Source organism: Grus americana, chromosome 1, assembly GCF_028858705.1.
Source record: "Grus americana isolate bGruAme1 chromosome 1, bGruAme1.mat, whole genome shotgun sequence".
Classification (NCBI taxonomy): domain Eukaryota; kingdom Metazoa; phylum Chordata; class Aves; order Gruiformes; family Gruidae; genus Grus; species Grus americana.
Window position 1 is genome coordinate 70,595,336 of NC_072852.1, and position 8,034 is coordinate 70,603,369.

General features: G+C 44.7%; 1 protein-coding gene across 7 annotated transcripts in view; it reads left to right on the forward strand.

The window, feature by feature from the left end:
* The first annotated feature begins 1,299 nt into the window (after positions 1-1,299).
* The window catches only part of CALD1 (caldesmon 1), a 203,380-nt gene continuing 196,645 nt past the window's right edge, over positions 1,300-8,034 (forward strand). For 6 of the 7 annotated variants that reach the window (XM_054813237.1, XM_054813240.1, XM_054813243.1 and 3 more), the window contains exon 1: positions 1,300-1,482. The gene's annotated coding sequence lies outside the window, so the exon portion shown is untranslated. The remainder of the gene's footprint in view (positions 1,483-8,034) is intronic. The other variant, XM_054813239.1, reaches the window with a different exon arrangement.

The window sequence follows — 8,034 nt, forward strand, 5'->3', positions numbered from 1 at the left end:
TTCAGCTTACTTAATTTTTTTTCATGTTATAAAGATTAGTTTACTGTCTGTGGACTGAATCCTTCTTGCATTACACATGTGACTAAATCCGTGGGGCCCAGTGACCAGAAAAAAAGACCCAGAAAGGCATTAAAATAGTTTAGCCCATTCAGCTGCAAAGTCATCTTACACATATTTTCCCCCTAACTGGTTTTGTGTATGTTATTGTCAAATATGAATCTGTAGACTATCTCCTGGTCTGGACTCCTGTCCCCTCAGAGCAGTCAGCAGTTCCTCCTTCAGCCTTGCTTAGTGGCTGGTACACGCAAGCGTAATGTCTATGTACTGTGTTGTTTTCCTAAGCAATAATTTTCATATTTATTTTCACACTTTTAAAATTATTTTATGTAGCTCACTTGTTTCCAGCATCAGTCTGCATCTGTTCTTTCATTTTTTTAAGCTGCCTGCATAATTTGGAAAGTCACCAACAGAGTGCAATCACTTAAGCAAAGATAAAAATTAATCGAAGCTTTATGATACTGAAAGAATGAAAAGTATTGGTCATAATATGTAGATGTAGGGCTATCCTCATAGTAAATGAACCAGTTTTAATGTCTAGATATAGCTGTATATCTATAAACTAAACCTGTTTATCCAACTAGTCCAACTTGCTGAGGATCATCATCAAAATTTTGAATCCCTTTAAAAGTTATTTTTCAGAACACAGATATTCTGTATATAACTTCTGTTGTACTATTTGAGATGGAAATGGGCTGCAAAGCCTGCCAACTCATCTTTCATGTGCCTTTCCCACTGGTGTGTGTCTCTTTCTGCAGAATCAAGCTTGCACAGCGGAGTGTTTGTGTTCCCTTTTACATGTGGTCCTCGTTAAAAAAATACAATGAAGTTTAGCTGTGGTGAAATTATTTATTTGACTTTTTTTTAACTGGTGCAAAAAAGTAAATATGTTTACTGTGTCCCTTTCCATTCAGTGTATTTCCTTTTTTAAGCTCCATTTGTGTTCAACAAGACAGCCTCTTTCTCCAAGATTAACATTTCTTATGATTGTTCCTGACAGAGGATTTACTTTCAGAGGCCCTGCTAAGGATAACCAAAAAAGGGCATGTAGCAAGACAGTTTTGGCAGCTTGCACGAATTTTCGGAGCTTTTTAGGTCTTGGTTTTCTGATGAGTGGCTTCCTGAGCATGCCTAGGGAATGACAGGCATCTCTGCAGGCAGGCTGAACCCACCTTGGCTTGTGCGTAGTCATTGGCTGCCTATTAGAATAAATTGAGGACAATGCATACTGCTGCCTGCCAATTGTAAACATAAGGGATATGTATTCACTTAGCATTGACTTTTGGGAGGGGCCAAGGAAAAGCTGTAGTTTTATTGAATAGGGCTGTGTGTGAGGCTGCTGGTGTGCCTTTCTTGCTGTGCTCCTGCCCAAGCAGCCAGTTATTCATTTCCTTCCTACTAGTCGAAAACTTTTCAGCCGCAGAGGTAAGGGCTTAAGATATGTATTTGTTTGGGAGCGAGCTGCTGTGACCGCGTTTGCATTATGGCTAGCGATTAAGCAGCATGCAAAATCTAACAAGCTGTGGAAATAACGCGAAAGCGTCGGATACTCTTTTTCCTCCCCTCCTTTCTCCGTGCTCCCCCCCCCTTTCCCAGATGTTTGCAGTGAACTAAGGGAGATATCTGTGCCGGGTGGCTGGAGGGGGGTGCATGCTCGACCACCCCAGTGGACCCTAATGCGGAGGTGCGGGGCAAGGCTCTGGGTGCAGGGCAGGATCTGTGCTGGTCCCACTTTGTGTGAGATCCTGCAGCAGGCTTGTTAGTAGAGCAAGAACCTATCTAACCTAGCTGTCCCTTTTTTTTTTTTTTTTTTTTAAAAAGGAATTGCAACGAAAAAGTTTTTAGTATGGTAATGGCTGGTGAATTGCTTTCTAGTTGGCAACTTAATACCTGGGCTTTCAGGGCAGCCTGACTGTAAAGGCAGTCTCCTGGCGTAACTGATACAGATACAGTAAAGCTCTGGTTAATGTAACTGATCTGATACTTGCAGATGTCTGTCATGGCAGCCTTTCATAGAAGTATTGTTGACAATAGACAGTATCCGTTTTTGTCTTCAGCCTTCAACATGCACAGCAGCATATTGCCAGAATGTTTCTTGTGAAGTTGTCTTTCCTGTTAAAAGAGGGAGAAAAAAACCCAATGCACTGGGGTGGGACTGGAGCTCTTGAAAGTCTGGGTCTGTGCGCGTGTGTCAGTCGGAGCGCTGCTGGGGAGAGCCCGTGAGCAGACTCTCCTTCCCAGCTCCTTTGACATGCTCGGACAGTTTGAAAGTGTTGTGCAAGGCTGGCTGCTGATAGCGTGATATTCCGCATAGTAGGGAATTTCTCAGAGAAAGAGTTGGGAAAATGAAGGGAGGGATGAAGTTAGCTGCAGATGGATGCTTGGGAGCGGCAAACTACTAACCTCTGGCCAGACCTGCAGCGATAGAATTGATTTTTCTCATATATCATATACCGTTTGAAACAATGGGCAAGATAACTGTTTTAAAATGACTTTCTGTGGAGTATTTGTTTTCAGAGGGATATTTATTTTCAGAGTATGCAATTTTTATGCAATTTTGCCTAGCTGAGAAGGCTTCTCTTGCTAAAAGGCATACAGGAGAATAATTTGTGAAAATAACACATTCCCTCCTTGGCAGCAGCTCAAAGAAAATAAGGAGGCAGAGTGTTTCTTTTGTGAGAACTGTGTATTTCTTATAATTTGTCTCTTTTACATACCATACTGTGAATGATTGTGCTTGTATGATTTGCCATCAAAGAACTCTGGGACCCTGCCTCCATTCTTTCTCAGTCTCATTAAATGTAGCAGTAGGCTCTGGGTGAGCATATGCATCTGCAGAGAAGTTTCCTAACTTTTTCTCCTGTGATTGAGAGAGAGAATGGGATCCTAAACCTACGTACACCAAAACCAATGAAATGGACTGTTTTAATAGAAAATACAAATGGAGCGATGCTTCAAGGAAGTGGTCCATTTGCTTAATAAAATTGCCTTTAAGGCAAAGTTGGGCTGAACTTTTCTCGATATATTTGAAGGAAGTATAGGTCTGCCTTTCTTTGGGAGACTTTTTTGATAGGCAAGTATTTTAGTCAATAAACTAACGTAATGTTTAAATCACAATGGCAGGGGAGAAACAACGGATAAAATGCCTGTGAACAAGAGACTAAACAGAAATAATTTGTATTTTCTGAAAACTCCTCTTTGTTGCAGCATGCAACAAGAGGATCAATTCCACAGCCTTCATTCACAGGATTAGTCTTGGTGAAATCAATATCATCATTAATGGATGCGGGATCTGATGCAAGGGGAGTCCTGTGTACTCTGAATACGCTTTGACAGTGAGTGGTGTAAGCACGTATCAGGAGAATAAGGGATTTTCCACAATTGCTACTTCATACGCCCTCAGCATTATTCTGACAGAGAGCAGCCTGAGAAAGGGATAACTTCCCTTGTGCTTTTACTTCTTGTCCGACATTGATACACAATGCAATAGTGACACTGAAAGTTAGGTGATTTGAAAGGAAAGGGGAGCTGTAAGTTTCTCCGGCTGGCATTAGAGGGGAAAATTAAAGTGCATTAAGATGGGAAGATTTCTTATTCCTCAGTCTCATTCATGGAGCCACACGTGGCATGGAGGCATGCCGCTCAGCATCCATCCGGACCCGTACAGGGTTAGGGTGCAGTGCTACTTATTCCGGGTGGGGAGACCAGAAAGATAGGGCAAGGTTTTTCTGTTGGCTGCCTGCTGGGAGGCAGCTTCTGTCATATGAAGAGAAAGATGCCAGGCTCTTGATAGAAGTCCTCCTTGTTTCACCCTTCCCTGCATGTAGCTGGAGTGGCTGTGCCACTGGGGGTGATCTTTTCACTGCAGAAAAGTGAGACCCTGCAGGATTTCCTTCCTGCGGGACAAATAGGATTTGAATGCCCTGGTACTGTTTAAAATACTCTGATTTCTCAGTAGTTGCTTACACAAGACCTATTCTGTTGGCTGCTGGAGTTTCAATTCGTGTTAACGATCAGTGGAGTTTTTAACCCTGTCTGCCAAGGGTACAACTTGGTACATTTGATAGCTGTGTGTGAACAAAGAGGGACAGGAAACCATATATGCCTAAGAAAGAGACGGCCAAGAGAGCGGCATTAGCTGTCCATCTGCAGTGCTTGTCTGGACTCTCCCGGGTATCGGAGAAAGCACCAAAAAAGGTAACAGGGCAGAATGGGAAGCACGATCCTGTGAACCTTTCGTTGCCTTTGAGAGGAGCTTTATGGGGAGTTTGCAGGATTGGGCTCCAGGTGTACAAAGCCTGAGGCAGAGAGGCCTGTGACTGCAGAGAGTGGGAGTCTATCTTCAAAGCAAGTTTTCATTCTTTAAAAATTGTCTGTCCTCAGTAACTACCCCCTGGCAGCTTGTAACAAGAAAGCTGCTTCCTTACTAGAGCTCTCACCTTCAGAAATGTGCGTGCGCAGGGGCCAGTTTGGTGGTTTTGCTCATAGCTCCTGGGTGGTTTAAAGCCATGACCTGGTGAGAATGGATTTTTGCGGGCAACTGTACTGGAAGCAAGTCACCTACCTATGTGTTGGCACTTACTCTTTGAGTGCTGGCGCTTGCTGGGAAGCTGTAGCTGTTGCATGCCTCCAAATGGTTTGTTGAGCATTTGGCTAAGGCTGAAATTTGACTCAGGCATTTGAAGAAGAGATTAGATCTGACCTTTCTGGATGAAACACTGAGGTCACAGGACAGTTGAACTATGAAACAATTTCTTTTTGCCTTTCCTGATGCTTTTGTATAGTTCAGCTAGCCCAGTGGGGAAGGATGTTCAGTACCTTGTAATTTGGGATCCCTCCCACCCCCAGGGGAGTCCTACTTTTCTTGAAACGGATTTGATTACCAAAAAGGTTAGGGCATGTAACACCATTACTTAGCTGCTAGCCCTGGTATGTTAGCTGTATGGTTTACATCCTGCATAAGAAAGTGCTTCTTCTCATGTGGTTTTTCTCTGGAACTTGCTCAGTGCTGATAAATGGTGTGGGGCTGGCCGCCTGGCTGCCAAGCAGATAACCAGCGTTAGCAGCATGGTCCCTACCCTGTCCCTCTCCCTGAGCATCGTTAGCTGCCCCTGCAAGGAGTGCAGCTTTCTGGACCTTCTCACTCACAAACCGCCTGGTTTGTGTTGCAGCAACTGCTGTGCATTCAGCCACAGCAGTGCCCAGGCTTGCTGGGCTCCCCAGCAGCGAGGCGGGTGGGCTCTGAGCAGGGGCACCCACCTCTTCCACCTATAGTCAGGACCCACCGCTGCTGACTGATGCCTCTTTCCTCCTCCCTGTCCCTTGCCTCTGCCCTCTGGGAGGGGAAAACTGTGCATGAAGCATAGGGGCACCTCCTGCTCAGAAGACCCTGCCTATAGCAGTGTTTATGGGACTTTGGGTCGAAGCCAGGAAGAAGTGCTTGTGGGGACTGTCCTGCTGGCTTGCAGCGGGGGCAGGAAGAGAGAAAGGAAGAAGACGGCCATACCTTAAGTCACTGGAGTAATTTCTCCTTTGAATTTTTTCTGTGGTCATAAATACCTGCTGAGTCACTTAATGGCTGTGTGTCTGTTTCTGTATCTTGAAGTAAAGGATAATCCGTGCCTTTTTGTATTTAGCCTGTGGGACTGCTGGGGCTTAATGCATTAGCGTTTATAAAGAATTTATAATACCAAAATGCCAAGTTTAAGCACGGGCTAAAACCTTATTTTTGACTGATTTCCTAGCAAGAACATATACTTTTTTGTTTCTTCACACAGATACGCATTCTAGAACTAGAAAGTAACTTTTAGATTGTGGGTATAAAACCGCTGAAGCCCAGTGAACGCGGTGGAAGATAGACCAGGCCCAGTAGTGACGCTGTGCTGACATGTCTGGAGGGAATTTCTTGGGTGCTTGCAGGTTTTACTGTGTTTGCTGCATCTGAGACAGAGCCCTCATGTGAAGTTGTTGTGTGTGTACCAAAAATGCGGGATAACAGCTTTCACTTGCAGACCCGCCATAGTGTCATAAGCTTGGTAAGCAAGCTTGCCGAACCTTATCTGCTTGTCCAGTTTGGTGTTGATGAGAGCATCTGAAATTGTAACTCCTGGGGCCAGGCCAGGCTGCAGTGGGGAAAATATTAGGGAAAGATTTCAGGCAATGGAAACAACATTACATGTTTCCACACCCTTTTGTGTACAGAATACAAATAAAGAGCATTTCCCTTGACGCTTGCAGAGGAGAGTGTGAAGCAAAGTGGAACCCACCCGTTTGCACATTTTCTAGTTTATGTCCTTAAATGGCAAAAAAAAATCTTTGGAATTTAGCTCGTAGAAGGGTTATAAATAGATTTGTGGAGATAGTTTTGCTGTAAATGCTCTGGGTTTGGATCTATTCAGAAGAGTAACTCTGTAGGCCAGCAAATATGAAGGGGGGAATATTGCTAAATGAAGGAAGACAATCTCATTGCACGTAGACGTGCGTGTGTATGCGTGTGCGTGCACGCACCCCCCTCCATCTGCACTGACCCTCCCGTTCTTCCCTCAAGTATGCAGAGATCTGGGGGGCACAGAAATCGCTGTGTGCACTTTTAAAAGTTAAATAACTTGGTGTGAGGGAGAACTAGCATTCATGATTCATCAAATTGCTAAGGGAGCCTGAACCTATGACAGTTCTGTAAACAAAGGTCCTGGGATTTGTTGGCAGCTTGTTCTATGTCCTTTTCCGAAGCAGCTGGCTCCGGCTAGGGAGAAGCTGTGTGGGGCTGGACGAACCCTCGCCGAGTGAGCACAGGAGCAGCAGCTCTTGTGCTCCTTCAGAAGTCAAGGTTCGGTCCTGCAGACTCGTGCCAGTTCGATTCTGCCAGTTGGATTCGAGTCATCTTCAAAGGGAGCTCTGCCCAAGCGAAGGAGTCTGTGATCAGGCCCTTGTTTGTTTCTTATTTGCAAGGCTTTGATGTTTCTGTTGTCTTTCTGTGACTGCCACGGGACATGTTACTACCCTTTTCCCACTTAATTCTTTTCATTGACAGTGAGTTTCCTAATGGTGAAATGGTCCTCCTCCCTTCCTTTTTTTTTTTTTTTTTTTTTTTTAAGCCACGGCGTTCACTCTGGTAAAATCTCTCTCTCATCCCAGAAGCAAAGGCAGGACCTTTTGTAATTCCTTACTTTTTCAGAGGATCTAGCAGGGCTTGTTTGATAGCTCAGATCATCACCTTCCAATACCAGCAGTTATTCTGAGGGTAATTTCTGCTCAGTTTTATACGATCAGCTGCAGATGGAGCAAAGGACTTTCTGTTTGCCTCTTCCTAGCGACCTGGTGATAACCTGCTTTCTCCCAGCAATTTCAAAAACTATTGAGCCGGGGGAGGATTTGGCTTTGCTCTGGCCTAGTTAAAGCTCATAGGTTTGGCAAAACGATTCCTAGAGCTTGGCTGCCATGTGTAGAAATGGGAGTGGGTTGGTTTAGCTCCGAGATCTGGGGAAGAGTTTGGTCAGCTCTCACTTACCTGCACAGCTTAACCTGTGGGTGCTGCAGGGTGCCTCTAGTCAGCATCCTTCATGGGAGGCTTTGGAGTGCTGCCTCCCTGGGTCCTCGGAGAGGAGAGAGTTTGCTTTGGTTTATGGCTTTGGGAACATCTTAGCCCTGTACAGAGCCACACCCCTGCTATGAAAATGAGGGGTTTCGTTCAGATGTCTGATAAGCCACAGCTGTTGCTTTGCCACTTCAAACAAAATTGGGATTATAAAGATTGAAGTGCAGCATTTTAATTGCTGCAAATATGAATGAGTGTTTGGGCAATCCAGATGATAGAGAGCCAAGCGTTTCTGTGGCTAATGTATATTACATTGACAAAAGCAGGCCAGCTGAGAATTTCCCTACTGCTCCCCTAGTAACTTAAAACATCAATTGTCTGTTTTCTGCTGCGTTGGTGAAAATGAGGGCGAAGTTTTAACCTGGGCATCAGTTGGCCTGAAT